The sequence below is a fragment of the Delphinapterus leucas genome, chromosome 17 (assembly GCF_059928025.1).
Source record: "Delphinapterus leucas isolate spDelLeu-1000000601 "Yukka" chromosome 17, BTC_Dleu_Yukka2, whole genome shotgun sequence".
In the NCBI taxonomy this organism is placed as follows: Eukaryota; Metazoa; Chordata; class Mammalia; order Artiodactyla; family Monodontidae; genus Delphinapterus; species Delphinapterus leucas.
Genome location: NC_143145.1, coordinates 53,668,048 through 53,686,843, shown reverse-complemented (window position 1 = coordinate 53,686,843; position 18,796 = coordinate 53,668,048). Strand labels below are relative to the sequence as shown.

General features: G+C 41.8%; 1 long non-coding RNA gene across 5 annotated transcripts; it reads right to left on the bottom strand.

Annotated features, from left to right (window-relative positions):
• Positions 1-4,732: 4,732 nt before the first annotated feature.
• Positions 4,733-14,612, bottom strand: LOC149747034 (uncharacterized). 5 transcript variants are annotated; one of them, XR_016388517.1, is made up of 7 exons: positions 13,194-14,612; positions 9,736-10,023; positions 8,783-8,953; positions 7,603-8,506; positions 7,208-7,352; positions 6,133-6,228; positions 4,733-4,973 (listed from the first exon to the last, which is right to left on the bottom strand). It is a non-coding gene; the product is annotated as an uncharacterized LOC149747034 (long non-coding RNA). The 5 variants fall into 5 exon arrangements; XR_016388516.1 differs by lacking the exon at positions 13,194-14,612 and having other exon boundaries at positions 9,736-10,680; XR_016388518.1 differs by lacking the exon at positions 13,194-14,612 and having other exon boundaries at positions 7,257-7,352; positions 9,736-10,680.
• Between the last annotated feature and the right edge of the window lie 4,184 nt (positions 14,613-18,796).

Below are 18,796 nucleotides of genomic sequence, written 5' to 3'. Positions count from 1 at the left end.
GAAATCGACAGTAACACATTCATAGTAGGGGACTTTAACACCCCACTTTCACCAATGGACAGATCATCCAAAATGAAAATAAATAAGGAAACACAAGCTTTAAATGATACGTTAAACAAGATGGACTTAATTGCTATTTATAGGACATTCAATCCAAAAACAACAGAATACACATTTTTCTCAAGTGCTCGTGGAACATTCTCCAGGATAGATCATATCTTGGGTCACAAATCAAGCCTTGGTAAATTTAAGGAAATTGAAATTGTATCAAGTACCTTTTCCGACCAAAACGCTATGAGACTAGACATCAATTACAGGAAAAGATCTGTAAAAACTACAATCACGTGGAGGCTAAACAATACACTACTTAATAACGAAGTGATCACTGAAGAAGTCAAAGAGGAAATCAAAAAATACCTAGAAGCAAATGACAATGGAGACACGACGACCCAAAACTTATGGGATGCAGCAAAAGCGCTTCTAAGAGGGAAGTTTATAGCAATACAATCCTACCTTAAGAAACAGGAAACATCTCGAATAAACAACCTAAACTTGCATCTAAAGCAATTAGAGAAAGAAGAAGAAAAAAAGCCCAAAGTTAGCAGAAGGACAGAAATCATAAAGATCAGATCAGAAATAAATGAAAAAGAAATGAAGGAAACGATAGCAAAGATCAATAAAACTAAAAGCTGGTTCTCTGAGCAGATAAACAAAATTGATAAACCATTAGCCAGATTCATCAAGAAAAAAAGGGAGAAGAGTCAAATCAATAGAATCAGAAATGAAAAAGTAGAAGTAACAACTGACACTGCAGAAATACAAAAGATCATGAGAGATTACCACAGGCAACTCTATGCCAATAAAATGGACAACATGGAAGAAGTGGACAAATTCTTAGAAATGCACAAGGTGCCAAGACTGAATCAGGAAAAAACGGAAAATATGAACAGAAGAATCACAAGCACTGAAATTGAAACTGTGATTAAAAATCTTCCAACAATCAAAAACCCAGGACCAGATGGCTTCACAGGCGAATTCTATCAAACGTTTAGAGAAGAGCTAACAGCTATCCTTCTCAAACCCTTCCAAAATATAGCAGAGGGAGGAACACTCCCAAACTCATTCTACGAGGCCACCATCACCCTGATACCAAAACCAGACAAGGATGTCACAAAGAAAGGAAACTACAGGCCAATATAACTGATGAACATAGATGCAAAAATCCTGAACAAAATACTAGCAAACAGAATCCAAGAGCACATTCAAAGGATCATACACCATGATCAAGTGGGGTTTATTCCAGGAATGCAAGGATTCTTCAATATACGCAAATCAATCAATGTGATACACCATATTAACAGATTGAAGGAGAAAAACCATATGGTCATCTCAATAGATGCAGAGAAAGCTTTCGACAAAATTCAACACCCATTTATGATAAAAACCCTGCAGAAAATAGGCATAGAGGGAACTTTCCTCAACATAATAAAGGCCATATATGACAAACCCACAGCCAACACCATCCTCAATGGTGAAAAACTGAAAGAATTTCCACTAAGATCAGGAAAAAGACAAGGTTGCCCACTCCCACCACTCTTATTCAACATAATTTTGGAAGTTTTAGCCACAGCAATCAGAGAAGAAAAGGAAATAAAGGGAATCCAAATCGGAAAAGAAGAAGTAAAGCTGTCACTGTTTGCAGATGACATGATACTATACATAGAGAATCCTAAAGATGCTACCAGAAAACTACTAGAACTAATCAATGAATTTGGTAGAGTTGCAGGAAACAAAATTAATGCACAGAAATCTCTTGCATTCTTATACACTAACGATGAAAAATCTGAAAGTGAAATCAAGAAAACACTCCCATTTACCATTGCAACAAAAAGAATAAAATATCTACGAATAAACCTACCTAAGGAGACAAAAGACCTATATGAAGAAAATTATAAGACACTGATGTAAGAAATTACAGATGATACAAATAGATGGAGAGATATACCATGTTCTTGGATTGGAAGAATCAACATTGTGAAAATGACTCTACTACCCAAAGCAATCTACAGATTCAATGCAATTCCTATCAAACTATCACTGGCATTTTTCACAGAACTACAAGTAAAAATTTCACAATTTGTATGGAAACACAAAAGACCCCAAATAGCCAAAGCTATCTTGAGAACAAAACACGGAGCTGGAGGAATCAGGCTACCTGAGTTCAGACTCTACTACAAAGCTACAGTAATCAAGACAGTATGGTACTGGCACAAAAACAGAGAGATAGATCAATGGAGCAGGATAGAAAGCCCAGAGATAAACCCACACACATATGGTCACCTTATCTTTGATAAAGGAGGCAGGAATGTACAATGGAGAAAGGACAGCCTCTTCAATAAATTGTGCTGGGAAAACTGGACAGGTACATGTCAAAGTATGAGATTAGATCACTCCCTAACAGCATACACAAAAATAAGCTCAAAATGGATTAAAGACCTAAATGTGAGGCCAGACACTATCAAACTCTTAGAGGAAATCATAGGCAGGACACTCTATGACATAAATCACAGCAAGATCCTTTTTGACCCACCTCCTAGAGAAATGGAAATAAAAACAAAAATAAACAAATGGGACCTAATGAAACTTCAAAGCTTTCGCACAGCAAAGGAAACCATAAACAAGACCAAAAGACAACCCTCAGAATGGGAGAAAATATTTGCAACTGAAGCAACTGACAAAGGATTAATTTCCAAAATTTACAAGCAGCACATGCAGCTCAATAACGAAAAAAGAAAACAAGCCAATCCAAAAATGGGCAGAAGATCTAAATAGACATTTCTCCAAAGAAAATATACAGACTGCCAACAAACACATGAAAGAATGATCAACATCATTAATCATTAGAGAAATGCAAATCAAAACTACAATGAGATATCATCTCACACCAGTCAGAATGGCCATCATCAAAAATCTAGAAACAATAAATGCTGGAGAGGGTGTGGAGAAAAGGGAACACTCTTTCACTGCTGGTGGGAATGTGAATTGGTTCAGCCACTGTGGAGAACACTATGGAGGTTCCTTAAAAAACTACAAATAGAACTACCATATGACCCAGCAATCCCACTACTGGGCATACACCCTGAGAAAGCCAAAATTCAAAAAGAGTCATGTACCAAAATGTTCATTGCAGCTCTATTTACAATAGCCCGGAGATGGAAACAACCTAAGTGCCCGTAATCTGATGAATGGATAAAGAAGATGTGGCACATATATACAATGGAATATTACTCAGCCATAAAAAGAAATGAAATTCAGCTATTTGTAATGAGGTGGATAGACCTAGAGTCTGTCATACAGAGTGAAGTAAGTCAGAAAGAGAAAGACAAATACCGTATGCTAACACATATATATGGAATTTAAGAAAAAAAAATGTCATGAAGAACCTGGGGGTAAGACAGGAATAAAGACAGAGACCTACTAGAGAACGAACTTGAGGATATGGGGAGGGGGAAGGTTAAGCTGTGACAAAGCGAGAGAGAGGCATAGACATATATACACTAACAAACGTAAGGTAGATAACTAGTGGAAGCAGCCGCATAGCACAGAGATATCAGCTCGGTGCTTTGTGACCGCCTGGAGGGGTGGGATAGGGAGGGTGGGAGGGAGGGAGACGCAAGCGGGAAGAGATATGGGAACATATGTATGTGTGTAACTGATTCACTTTGTTATAAAGCGGAAACTAACACACCTTTGTAAAGCAATTATACCCCAATAAAGATGTTTAAAAAAAAAAAAAAGAAAATATATAGGCGAAGGGTAAAAGGGTTGGAATAGATATACCATAACAGTAAAAACAAAACAAAACAACAACAACAAAACCGGAGTGGCTAAGAAAATATCAGAAAAAAATTACATTTTAAGACGAAAATTTTTACCAGAGACAAAGACATTTTAAAATGATAAAATGATTATTCCATCTAGAATGCATAATAATTATAAACTTATATGCACGTAACAACAGGACTTCAAAATACAATGAAGCAAAATCGACACAACAGAAAAGAGAAACAGACAGTTCTACAATAATAGTCGTATACTTTAAAACCCTTCTTTCAATAGCAGAACAGACAGAAAATCAACAAGAAAATAAAAACCTTGAACAGCATTATCAATCAAGTAGACCTAACAGCCATCTAAAAAACATTCCACCCAACAGCATCAGAATATACATTCTTTTCAAATGCACATGGATATACTATATGCTAGAGCATAAAACAAATTTCAGTACATTTTAAAGGATATAAACCATACGAAGAGTGCTCTCAGATGACAACAGAATGCAATAAGAAATCGTTAACAGAAAGAAATTTGTTGAAAATCACAAATGGAAATTAAAGAATATATTCCTAAATAATTCATGGGTCAAGTAAGAACTCGTAAGGGGAATTAGAAATAATTTGAGATGAATTAAAATGAAAGTATAACATATTAATACTTGATTGGTCCCACATACTCTTCTGAAAAGCAGAGGGGTTAGACAAAGAGATCTAAATTAATTAAAAAATCATTTATTATTCTGGGAATAAAAAGAACTGGGCTTAGTCTCAGTTTTGCCTTTATCTTTGTGTCTGTTGATTATCTTGGAATAGTCATTACATAATCAACATACAGTTGCCAGCTCAGGAATCAAATACTGTCATCTCTAGGGCTACCATAACAAGATACCACAAACTTGTTAGCTTAAAAGAACAGAAATTTATTTTATCACAGCTCTAGAGGCCAGAAGTTCAAACTCGAAGTGTTGAGAGGACCATGTTCTTTCTGACGCCTCAAGGGGAGGATCCTTCTTTGTCTTAACCAGATTCTGGTGGTGGCCATCAATCACTGGTGTTGGCAGTTTTTTGATTTGCAGCTGCATCACTCTGGTCTCTTTCACTCTTGTCACATGGAATTGTCTCTGTGTGTTTCTGTCTCTGGAAACAATTTGAATAGAAATTTCTATTTTTAAAAAACAAACTGTTGATTATTATGCTCTATTTAGATACTTCCTCTAACCCCCACCCACCTCCATTTCCCCATATGTATTTGAGAAGGAAAGAGGAACTCCTGTGAGCTATCATATTGGAAAGAATCAATAATACAATGTTTTACTAGAGATGCCTCTTATCTAAAATATTTGAATTAAATATAAAATCTGGGGAAATTATCGCCCAGTTTCCCTCTTCTAGAGGCATGTTCTAAATGACAGGCGGCAGAATATTCTATACCCATGAGGTTTGCTGACCTTATTGATTTGGGCCAGGATCTGTATTTTCTCTCTAAAGAAAACAGTATTCTCTCTTTACTTTCTTTAATATATAATGTTGGTGTCTTAAGTTTATTGTCAGAGAGGATGCTTATAGCTCAAATGATTTGGTTGTATTTCACCAGGATTATTACAAGATAGTCAAACAATGGCCGGGCTCCAGGATAGACCTCGGTCCCTTTGGTCCACTGGGATACTGATCTGAAAGCCACTGTTTTCTTATATTCCAAAGACCAAATAAATAAACAAACAAAAAAACAAGTAAATGAAACTATTTTAAAACCAACTCTCTTTTCTTCCTCATCCATGTTAATTCTCTTCTACCTAAAATTACTTCCTGGAAGTGATTTTTATGTTTCTTAGAGCTTCTTTACGTATATATCCACACTAATGCATATAAAACTGTGCCTTGTAGATCTTATACTTTTTCCATTTGAATAACTATTTTCTCATGTCATATAGAGTTTATCCATTGTCCTAGATATGCATTTTCCCTGTGTATTTGAGCATCATAGGAAGATAAATTCTACTCTTGAAAATGTTAACTGGTCACTGAGACACAGAAAGCTATTATTCTTACCAGTTTTCAATAGTGAGTAGATTCTGTAGGGGTGGGATTTTAAGATGTAAGTATACTGTTTTTCTACACTCAAATTCCGTTCCCCTTATCATAGAAATTGACCAGCGAAGTGTGCTGCTGACTTTTCAGAATCCATGTACATATAATCCATTGTTATTAGATATAACATTGGTCAGAAAAGCATACTGTGAAATGTTGCTTTTATTTAAACTCCCACTATTTTCACTACATGGTTTCAAGATTTTACTTCATTATTGTCCTCTGGTGGTGGGCTCTGTGAACTGCATATTTACGGGTCTGGAGCACATATCTTCCCGGAGGTATACAACTCCTCAGGTACCAGCTAAAGAGTAGATGATAAGAAGCATTCAGATTTATTAAAACTCATTAAGAATATCAGTAGCCTGACTGTTGTTTCTAAAAATATAAAATATTTATCCTTCTGTTGTCAAACAACCATATTTCATGAAAAGAAGTATAAATCTTTTTTTGCTTGCAATAGAAGAACGATAATTGAAGATATTCTTCATTTGGACCAAATACCTTCTCTGAAAATGTAAGTTAAAATAGGAGTTGAAATTTCCAAAATATTCTTTAGGAAATAAAACTCCACATATAATTTCAAATTATAATTTAGTTTTACCTTAAATTTAAATATCTATATTGAATTTAATTTAAGGAAGGAAGGAAGGAAGAAAGAAAGAAGAAAAGAAGGAAAGAAGGAAAGAAAGAAAGGATGGAGGGAGGGAGGGACGGTGGGAGGAAGGAAGGAAGGGAGGAGGGAAGGAAGGAAAAAGGAAAGAAAGAAAGAAGATAAAGTAAAATAAAATATAATAAAGTTATTAAATTAAAAATTACTTATTAAGAAAAAAAAACGAACGGCTAGAACCTTTGGATAAATGGTGGAAGCAAAGCTATACAGACAAAATCTCATACAGAAGCATACACTTACAAACTCACAAAAAGAGGAATAGGGGGAAAAAATCATAAATCTTGCTCTCAAAGTCCACCTCCTCAATTTGGGATGATTCTTTGTCTAAATGAGGGAAGGAAAGAAGGAAGGAAGGAAGGAAGGAAGGAAGGAAAGAAAGAAAGAAAGAAAGAAAGAAAGAAAGAAAGAAAGAAAGAAAGAAAGAAAGAAAGAAAGAAAGAGAGAAAGAAAGAAAGAAAGAAAGAAGATAAAGTAATATAAAATAAAGTTATTAAAATAAAAATAATTATTAAGAAAAAAATTTTTTAAAACTACAGAACCCTAGAACAAATGGTGGAAGCAAAGCTATACAGGCAAAATCTCACAGAGAAGCATACACATACACACTCACAAAAAGAGGTAAAGGGGAAAAAATGATAAATCTTGCTCTCAAAGTCCACCTCCTCAATTTGGGATGATTCGTTGTCTATTCATGTATTCCACAGATGCAGGGTACATCAAGTTGATTGTGGAGCTTTAATCCGCTGCTTCTGAGGCTGCTGGGAGAGATTTCCCTTTCTGTTCTTTGTTTGCACCGCTCCCAGGGGCTCAGCTTTGGATTTGGCCCCGCCTCTGCGTGTAGGTCGCTGGAGGGCGTCTGTTTTTCACTCAGACAAGACGGGGTTAAAGGAGCCGCTGATTCGGGGGCTCTGGCTCACTCAGGCCGGGGGGAGGGAGGGGCACGGAGTGCGGGGCGAGCCTGCGGCGCCACGGGCCGGTGTGACTTTGCACCAGCCTGAGGCTCACCGTGCGTTCTCCCGGGGAAGTTGTCCCTGGATCCCGGGAACCTGGCGGTGGCGGGCTGCACAGGCTCCGCGGAAGCGGGGTGTGGATAGTGACCTGTGCTCGCACACAGCCTTTTTGGTGGCGGCAGCAGCAGCCTTAGCGTGTCATGCCCGTCTCTGGGGTCCGCGCTTTTAGCCACGACTCGCGCCCGTCTCTGGAGCTCCTTTAAGCAGCGCTCTTAATCCCCTCTCCTCGCGCAGTAGGAAACAAAGAGGGAAGAAAATGTCTCTTGCCTCTTCGGCAGCTCCAGATCTTTTCCCGGACTCCCTCCCGGCTAGCCGTGGTGCACTAACCCCTTCAGGCTCTGTTCACGCCACCAACCCCAGTCCTCTCCCTGCGCTCCGACTAAAGCCCGATCCTCAGCTTGCAGCCCCGCCCAGCCCCGCGGCTGAGCAGACAAACCTCTCGGGCTGGTGAGTGCCAGTTGGCACCTATCCTCTGTGCGGGAATCTCTCCGCTTTCCCTCCGCACCCCTGTGGCTGTGCTCTCCTCCGCGGCTCCTAAGCTTCCCCCCTCCGCCACGCGCACCCTCCTCCCGCGAAGGGGCTTCCTAGTGTGTGGAATCCTTTCCTCCTTCACAGCTCCCTCCCACTGGTGCAGGTCCCGTCCCTATTCTTTTGTCTCTGTTTTTTCTTTTTTTCTTTGGCCCTACCCAGGTATGTGGGGAGTTTCTTGCCTTTTGGGAGGTCTGAGGTCTTCTGCCAGCGTTCAGTAGGTGTTCTGTAGGAGTTGTTCCACGTGTAGATGTATTTCTGGTGTATCTGTGGGGAGGAAGGTGATCTCCGCGTCTTACTCTTCCGCCATCTTCCCCTCCCAGGTATCCGTTTTTTCTAGACTTTTCTTTCTTCAGCTCACAAAGGGGCCCCTGAGGATTAAGCAGAGGAACGTCAGGGTTTCTTCCAGGCCAGCTTCAGCCCTGGGATGTTCAGGGCAGACTCTCATTACAAACCTCAGTTTCTGAGGCTCCTGGCTTATGGCCATTTAGTATAGAAGGAGGCTCCTGGCTGGGGAAGGCTCAGACAAAACGATGCAGGTTCTAATCTGTGGCAGTGGGCAGTGGGGGGCGGGGGGTGTCAGTGCAGGAAGAGGCATTCGCTGCCTTAGGCATTTAAACCGTTGCCTTCTCTTCAGGATGACTCACCTGCAAGATTCTGTGGGGTCCGCCTCCTGCCACCATGCTACAATTGCCGGATTTTGGGTCTGGAGCAACCCAGGTCTTCGTCCGGCATTTCCAGAGAGTGCTTTCTCTTCGGAGCACGTCTGGGGACTGGCTTCTCTGCTTCCACCTTGGCTGGCGAGGCCAAAGGAGCATCTTCCATGGGGAAGAGAGGGAAGACATTCCAGTTTGGAAGAACAAAAGCAAAGACACACTCTTCTCTACCTTGTCCTGCCCCAAATATAAATTCATAGCACCTTCACATTTTTATAACTATGGACTTAAAAAGACCAAGAGATTAAGGGGCCTACCCAGTGTTACACAGGTAGTGGAGAGGTGTTCTGCTCAATGGTTAGGTTCATGGTGGGGCTCCGGATTTACAGCTGATAGGAATGTGAGGACAAGCTCATGCCATTTCAAACATTTCCAAGTGGTACTGAGAGAGATGTTGAAGGTGCAAAATGAGGGTGCTGAATGACCTCACAAAGTGGGGATGGTGGGCCCATTTTAACATGAAATTGAAAATAAATTCATGACAAAAGGACATAATAGAAAATGACAACATAATCATAACACTCCCCTCTCCCCTGGAAGTAAAATTCATTAGAATCCTCTCTCTCTCCACCATGAAAGGATGAGATAAAGTCTCAGCAGCAGCCCCCGTGAAAAACATGGTCAACAGGGTGAAGAGGTGTCACTAAGACCATATGGTGCGACTCAGAGAAGCAAAGAGACAGCTCTGCCCTTAGCCTGATGAGGCCCACAGGAAGGAACATGTGTGGCAACCTTGGATAGTGTGGCAATGAGAGAGAACCTTCTTTAGGAGGGGACTCCCTGCTGCCACCTTGAAAAAGCAAATATGGGACATTCGTTTACTGTGGCTCTTGCAGAGGCGATGTGCCCAGAGGTTGGGCCACCCTGCTTGACAATCAAAGCACCTTGTATTCCTGTGCTGCTTGAAAGCTCCAATCGCCGGATTTTGGGTCTGGGGCAACCCAGGTCTTCGTCCGACCATTCCAGAGAGTGCTTTCTCTTCGGAGCACGTCTGGGGACTGGCTTCTCTGCTTCTACCTTAGCTGGCGTGGCCAAAGGAACATCCCCGTAGAGCCGGTAGCCACCAACCAGGCAGTATGTCTCCCCATGCCAGCCCAACTGCGTTTCTCCACACCCGCGGTACAGGACATGGTAGTGACCAGGTGTAGGATGAGAAGCGGGAGCCACTGCTGCTGCAAAGAAAATCAGAACTGATCAGTCACTTCTGCTGTGCACAGTCTCCTGCCAGAATTTCCCTCTCTCATGTCTCTCCCAGTTTCTGGCTGAAGACCTTTTAATCTACTTGACGTCCAAAACACAGCCTTGGCGCATCATCTCTATGAGTCCCTAGAGAAGGGACACTGGCTGCAAAAGCAATCCCTAGAGCCTAGGGCTGCAGCACATGAGGAAGTCTCTTCACCATTCCCAGGGAAAACAGTAGAACCCGAAAGTAATTGCAATCATGATCCTCTCCATCTCTCGCTTCCACAACAGAGAAAACATTTCTTGCAGTCTGTCACTTCTGAGGCTTTCATGGAAATGTCTTTCAAGTTTTGGAAAAAAATAATCTAATATAAATTGGTTAAGAGCCCCGCCCACCTTGGCAACCCCTCTTGGGCCCCATTTATACTGCCTATTTCAACCACACTGAACTCTAGCTGTCTAATACTTTTATGTCGATTAGAACAAGGCCAAATACTGAGGCAGAGTGATCAGGAGACTCAGAACCGGGTTCTGGGTACCAAGTCTAGGCTCACATCAACCCAGCCTCCTGGGACACCATCTCCTCAGCCCTCCAGTCTCATTAGCACTTCATCACCGCCCCCCCCTTCGTTCTTACGGTCTTCCCATCAATATGGCAACACCCTCTCCCCTAGTACTCAGCAACTCAGTAAGGGATGTGTCTGAGGGGACCGATATAGATGTCTACATGATAGCACAGTGGTGCCTGGGTTTGAAGGTGCGGTTCAAGAGTGGCCCTGTTCCTCAAACCGCTCCATTTGCAACTTGCCAACAAAAATGCGCTTGTCTTTTGTTAAGAGGCCAATCAGGAAAGGGTCTGAATGGAAGCATCCTGTAGCCCAAAGGGTAAGGCTACATTTATAAAGCTCAGAACCGTCCTGCACACTTGTCCAGGGATGAGCTTTCACTTGTCCTCAGCAGTGAGAACTGTGCGTCCCTGAAGGCGTCCCAGGTCACTGGTATTACTTACATTTGGGGGGAAAGTGCTCAGCTGTACGTAGTTGGCAACCCCCACAGGAACATGTGCCAGCCGGGTGAGGTTGTGTGTATATCACACCTCCTGTAGAGTTGCCCTGTCTGGGTGTACCTGCTGCACTGCCCACCCAGGGAACAGAGCACAGGTTAGAGTACACATACACTACCCGGTCACACATTCTCACACAGACAGCCAAAAAGATTGGTATCTGGTGGAGAACGGGTAGAGTAGTTTCTCTGAGTGCAGCCCGTTTGCACAGTTATGCTGCCATGGAAACCCTGAGAACGCCTGTGAGGGCATCACTACCCAGTGACGTCATATATGGAACCTTTGACTTGAGGGGCAGGCTTGAGGAGGAGGGGCAGTTTTGTGGAGGAGAACAGGGTAGAGGCAAAGGTACTCTGCCTCGCCCCTCACCCCTGGGCCTCCCCACCCACGCCCCAGCCTAGTAGACACCCCACGTGGGGCGTGCCGGTGGGCTGGCACAGCCGCAGGGGCCACAGGAGGGCAAGAGACACCCATATTCTGAGTTTGGCTTGAGAGACAAGATTAACGTAAGAGACAGCTAGGTTGTATGGCACTGACCCTAAGAGGCAGAGATTTGTGTGGCCTGGGGAATCAGGGAAGGCTCCTTGGCAGTCGGCCTGAAGGACAAGTGAGATTTGGACCCATGCGGAAGAGAGGGAAGACATTCCAGTTTGGAAGAATAAAGGAAAAGACACACTCTTCTCGACCTTGTCGTGCCCCAAATATAAATCCATAGCACCCTCACATTTTTACAACTGAGGACTTAAAAAAACCAAGAGGCTACGGGGCCTACCCAGTGTTACACAGGTAGTGGAGAGGTGTTCTGCTCAATGGTTAGGTTCATGTCGGGGCTCCAGATTTACAGCTAATAGGAATGTGAGGACAAGCTCATGCCATTTCAAATATTTCCAAGTGATACCGAGAGAGATGTTAAAGGAGCAAAAGGAGGGTGCTGAATGACCTCACAAAGTGGAAATGGTGGGCCCACTTTTAACATGAAATTGAAAACAAATTCATGACACAAGGACATAATAGAAAATGACAACATAATCATTACACTCCCCTCTCCCCTAGAAGTAAAACTCATTAGAATCCTCTTTCTCTCCACCATGAAAGGATGAGAGAAAGACTCAGCAGCAGCTCCCATGAAAAACATGGTCAACAGTGTGAAGAGGTGTTTCTAAGACGATTTGGTCCGACTCAGAGAAGGAAAGAGACAACTCTGCCCTTAGCCTGATCAAGCCTACGGGAAGGAACATTTGCGGCAGGCTTTGATAGTGTGGCAATGAGAGACAACCTTCTTTAGGAGGGGACTCCCTGTTGCCGACCTCGAAAAAGCAAAGGTGGGACATTCGTTCACTGGGGCTGTTGCAGAGGCGATGTGCCCGGGAGGTAGAGACTGCTTCGACTACCATTTTAGAGGTTGGACCACCCTGGTTGAAAACCACAGCACCTTCTATTCCTAAACTGCTTGAATCAGCGGGTGCACGTTAGGACACACGAAGTCAGGCCCCATTTGGAGCAGATTGCCTTTGGGAATGGTAGAATGTAAAATGTGAAGGGGAATGCTCTGGAGGAGCTTTGTCATGGCAGGTGGGCCAGCATGAGACCACTCAGATTCTCCAAGGCTCCAGAGATTACTTGGCTGGGAGCATCCCTCTGATGTGGTGGGGGAACTTCTACCTTAATAGGACCTGGCTGGGCATCTGGGAGAGGCAGAATAAATGGTTTATTAACTACGAGAGCGAGAGACTCACCTGGGGGGTTCCACAAAAGCACTTAAAAAGACTTGTACCTGGATTCTTGAGCCAACCCCAAGAAAACTTATCTAGATGTGGAGTAGGGCTCAGGAAGCTGCACTTTTAATAAGCTTCCTGGGCAGTCCCACCACAGTGGTCCATGGATAGAATGACCAAATTACTGTGTATTCTCGGTTGCTTTTGGGAGTCAAAGCGGGCAATATGAGAAACCGCAGCAGCCCTACGTATAAACAGGGAATATTCAAGGCAAACAGAGGTGTTTAGTTATTCTATGCATGAATCAGATTTGAGAAAAGCTAGCCTGCTGGTTAAAGAACACAACCCTTACGACAGACAGACCAGATTCTGTCCTACTTACTTGTGTGATTTTGACCAAGTTCTTTTATCCTTCTGACTGTTTCTTCATATGGAAAAGAGCTATGGCTGTACATTTAGCACAATATTCTCTTTTGGCAAAAGTTGCTCTGGGTCCATGTGTGCTCTCTGCAACGTAATCCTTTACAGTGCGCAAGCATTTTTAAGTTGTTTGGTGAAGTACTACACTTGACTTTTAACTGTCCATTACTTCGGGCAAAGCTTATGTAGTGCTGCAGAGACTAGAACCTATGCAGAGATAGTGAGAGGATGTTATAAGCTTATTCTGCCGGTTTATGAAAAACTTTTAACCTTTTCTCCTCTTCCTCAACCTGCCACCAAGAGATGAGAAAGAAGGCAGAGCCTGGAAATGCACACCAAGCAATACTTCTGGGGAGTTAGTTGGAGCGGGAGGGCTGACGCCTGAGCCCAGCTCCGCTTAGCCGTGCGGGTCCGCGGCGTGTCCAGCGGCTGTGGCGGAACCCGAGGGTGGTGGGCGTGGGCCCGTGTCGCGGCTGCACTGGAGCGGTGAGTGAGGGCCATGGGCCGTTCTTGCGCGGCCGCCACATTCCCAGACCGCCCGCCAGCCCTCCTGGTTCCTTCGCCGCTCCCCGCCGCCGGGAGCCGGGAGCCCAGAGAAGCCCGCAAACGGGCACCTGCGCCCGCCGCCCGGAGATACACCAGAAATACATCTACACGAGGAACAACTCCTACATAACACCTACTGAACTCTGGCAGAAGACCTCAGACCTCCCAAAAGGGAAGAAAGTCCCCACGTACCTGGACGTGCGGATGAAAGGCTCTTGGTGCTGCAGCCAGGAGGCAGTGCTGTGCCTCTGAGGTGGGAGAGTCAACTGCAGGACACTGGTCCACAAGAGACCTCCCAGCTCCACGTAATATCAAATGGCGAAAATCTCCCAGAGATCTCCATCTCAACAACAGCACGCAGAATCACTCAACGACCAGCAAGCTACAGTGCTGGACACCCTATGGCAAACAACTAGCAAGACAGGAACACAACCCCACCCATTAGCAGAGAGGCTGCCGAAAATCATAATAAGTCCACAGACACCCCAAAACACACCAACAGACGTGGACCTGCCCACCAGAAAGACAAGATCCAGCCTCATCCACCAGAACACAGGCACTACTGCCCTCCACCTGGAAGCCTACACAACCCACGGAAACAACTTTCGCCACTGGGGACAGACACCAAAAACAAAGGGAACTACGAACGTGCAGCCTGCAAAAAGGAGACCCAAAACACAGTAAGAGAAGCAAAATGAGAAGACAGAAAAACACACATCAGATGAAGGAGCAAGATAAAAACACACCAGACCTAACAAATGAAGAGGAAATAGGCAGTCTACCTGAAAGAGAATTCAGAATAATGATAGTAGAGAGGATCCAATATCTTGGAGATAGAATAGACAAAATGCAAGAAACATTTAACAAGGACCTAAAAGAACTAAAGATGAAACAAACAATGATGAACAATGCAAGAAATGAAAATAAAAATACTCTACATGGGATTAATAGCAGAATAACAGGCAGAAGAACGGATAAGTGACCTGGAAGATAAAATAGTGGAAATAACTACTGCAGAGCAGAATAAAGAAAAAAGAATGAAAAGAACTGAGGACACTCTCAGAGGCATCTGGGACAACATTAGACGCACCAACTTTCAAATTATAGGGGTTCCAGAAGAAGAAGAGAAAAACAAAGGGACTGAGAAAATATTTGAAGAGATGATAGTTGAAAACTTCCCTAATATGGGAAAGGAAATAGTTAATCAACTCCAGGAAGCACAGAGTCTCATACAGGATAAATCCAAGGAGAAATACGCCAAGACACATATTAATGAAACTGTCAAAAATTAAATTCAAAGAAAACGTATTAAAAGCAGCAAGGGAAAAACAACAAATAACACACAAGGGAATCCCCATAAGGTTAAAAGCTGATCTTTCAGCAGAAACTCTGCAAGCCAGAAGGGACTGGCAGGACATATTTAAAGTGATGAAGGAGAAGAACCTATAACCAAGATTACTCTACCCAGCAAGGATCTCATTCAGATTTGATGGAGCAATTAAAAGCTTTAGAGACAAGCAAAAGCTGAGAGAGCTCAGCACCACCAAACCAGCTTTACAACAAAGGCTAAAGGAACTTCTCTAGGAAAGAAACCCAACAGAAGGAAAAGACCTACAATAATGAACCCAAAACAATTAAGAAAATGGGAATAGGGACATACATATAGAAAATTACCTTAAATGTAAATACACTAAATGCTCCCACCAAAAGACACAGATTGGCTGAATGGATACAAAAACAAGACCCATATAGATGCTGTCTACAAGAGACCCGCTTCAGACCTAGAGACACATACAGACTAAAAGTAAGGGGATGGAAAAAGATATTCCATGCAAATGGAAACCAAAAGAAAGCCGGAGTAGCAATTCTCATATCAGTCAAAATAGACTTTAAAATAAAGACTATTAGAAGAGACAAAGGACACTACATAATGATCAAGGGATCGATCCAAGAAGAAGATATAACAATTGTAAATGTTTATGCACCCAACATAGGAGCACCTCAATACACAAGGCAAATACTAATAGCCATAAAAGGAGAAATCGACAGTAACACATTCATAGTAGGGGACTTTAACACCCCACTTTCACCAATGGACAGATCATCCAAAATGAAAATAAATAAGGAAACACAAGCTTTAAATGATACGTTAAACAAGATGGACTTAATTGCTATTTATAGGACATTCAATCCAAAAACAACAGAATACACATTTTTCTCAAGTGCTCGTGGAACATTCTCCAGGATAGATCATATCTTGGGTCACAAATCAAGCCTTGGTAAATTTAAGGAAATTGAAATTGTATCAAGTACCTTTTCCGACCAAAACGCTATGAGACTAGACATCAATTACAGGAAAAGATCTGTAAAAACTACAATCACGTGGAGGCTAAACAATACACTACTTAATAACGAAGTGATCACTGAAGAAGTCAAAGAGGAAATCAAAAAATACCTAGAAGCAAATGACAATGGAGACACGACGACCCAAAACTTATGGGATGCAGCAAAAGCGCTTCTAAGAGGGAAGTTTATAGCAATACAATCCTACCTTAAGAAACAGGAAACATCTCGAATAAACAACCTAAACTTGCATCTAAAGCAATTAGAGAAAGAAGAAGAAAAAAAGCCCAAAGTTAGCAGAAGGACAGAAATCATAAAGATCAGATCAGAAATAAATGAAAAAGAAATGAAGGAAACGATAGCAAAGATCAATAAAACTAAAAGCTGGTTCTCTGAGCAGATAAACAAAATTGATAAACCATTAGCCAGATTCATCAAGAAAAAAAGGGAGAAGAGTCAAATCAATAGAATCAGAAATGAAAAAGTAGAAGTAACAACTGACACTGCAGAAATACAAAAGATCATGAGAGATTACCACAGGCAACTCTATGCCAATAAAATGGACAACATGGAAGAAGTGGACAAATTCTTAGAAATGCACAAGGTGCCAAGACTGAATCAGGAAAAAACGGAAAATATGAACAGAAGAATCACAAGCACTGAAATTGAAACTGTGATTAAAAATCTTCCAACAATCAAAAACCCAGGACCAGATGGCTTCACAGGCGAATTCTATCAAACGTTTAGAGAAGAGCTAACAGCTATCCTTCTCAAACCCTTCCAAAATATAGCAGAGGGAGGAACACTCCCAAACTCATTCTACGAGGCCACCATCACCCTGATACCAAAACCAGACAAGGATGTCACAAAGAAAGGAAACTACAGGCCAATATAACTGATGAACATAGATGCAAAAATCCTGAACAAAATACTAGCAAACAGAATCCAAGAGCACATTCAAAGGATCATACACCATGATCAAGTGGGGTTTATTCCAGGAATGCAAGGATTCTTCAATATACGCAAATCAATCAATGTGATACACCATATTAACAGATTGAAGGAGAAAAACCATATGGTCATCTCAATAGATGCAGAGAAAGCTTTCGACAAAATTCAACACCCATTTATGATAAAAACCCTGCAGAAAATAGGCATAGAGGGAACTTTCCTCAACATAATAAAGGCCATATATGACAAACCCACAGCCAACACCATCCTCAATGGTGAAAAACTGAAAGAATTTCCACTAAGATCAGGAAAAAGACAAGGTTGCCCACTCCCACCACTCTTATTCAACATAATTTTGGAAGTTTTAGCCACAGCAATCAGAGAAGAAAAGGAAATAAAGGGAATCCAAATCGGAAAAGAAGAAGTAAAGCTGTCACTGTTTGCAGATGACATGATACTATACATAGAGAATCCTAAAGATGCTACCAGAAAACTACTAGAACTAATCAATGAATTTGGTAGAGTTGCAGGAAACAAAATTAATGCACAGAAATCTCTTGCATTCTTATACACTAACGATGAAAAATCTGAAAGTGAAATCAAGAAAACACTCCCATTTACCATTGCAACAAAAAGAATAAAATATCTACGAATAAACCTACCTAAGGAGACAAAAGACCTATATGAAGAAAATTATAAGACACTGATGTAAGAAATTACAGATGATACAAATAGATGGAGAGATATACCATGTTCTTGGATTGGAAGAATCAACATTGTGAAAATGACTCTACTACCCAAAGCAATCTACAGATTCAATGCAATTCCTATCAAACTATCACTGGCATTTTTCACAGAACTACAAGTAAAAATTTCACAATTTGTATGGAAACACAAAAGACCCCAAATAGCCAAAGCTATCTTGAGAACAAAACACGGAGCTGGAGGAATCAGGCTACCTGAGTTCAGACTCTACTACAAAGCTACAGTAATCAAGACAGTATGGTACTGGCACAAAAACAGAGAGATAGATCAATGGAGCAGGATAGAAAGCCCAGAGATAAACCCACACACATATGGTCACCTTATCTTTGATAAAGGAGGCAGGAATGTACAATGGAGAAAGGACAGCCTCTTCAATAAATTGTGCTGGGAAAACTGGACAGGTACATGTCAAAGTATGAGATTAGATCACTCCCTAACAGCATACACAAAAATAAGCTCAAAATGGATTAAAGACCTAAATGTGAGGCCAGACACTATCAAACTCTTAGAGGAAATCATAGGCAGGACACTCTATGACATAAATCACAGCAAGATCCTTTTTGACCCACCTCCTAGAGAAATGGAAATAAAAACAAAAATAAACAAATGGGACCTAATGAAACTTCAAAGCTTTCGCACAGCAAAGGAAACCATAAACAAGACCAAAAGACAACCCTCAGAATGGGAGAAAATATTTGCAACTGAAGCAACTGACAAAGGATTAATTTCCAAAATTTACAAGCAGCACATGCAGCTCAATAACGAAAAAAGAAAACAAGCCAATCCAAAAATGGGCAGAAGATCTAAATAGACATTTCTCCAAAGAAAATATACAGACTGCCAACAAACACATGAAAGAATGATCAACATCATTAATCATTAGAGAAATGCAAATCAAAACTACAATGAGATATCATCTCACACCAGTCAGAATGGCCATCATCAAAAATCTAGAAACAA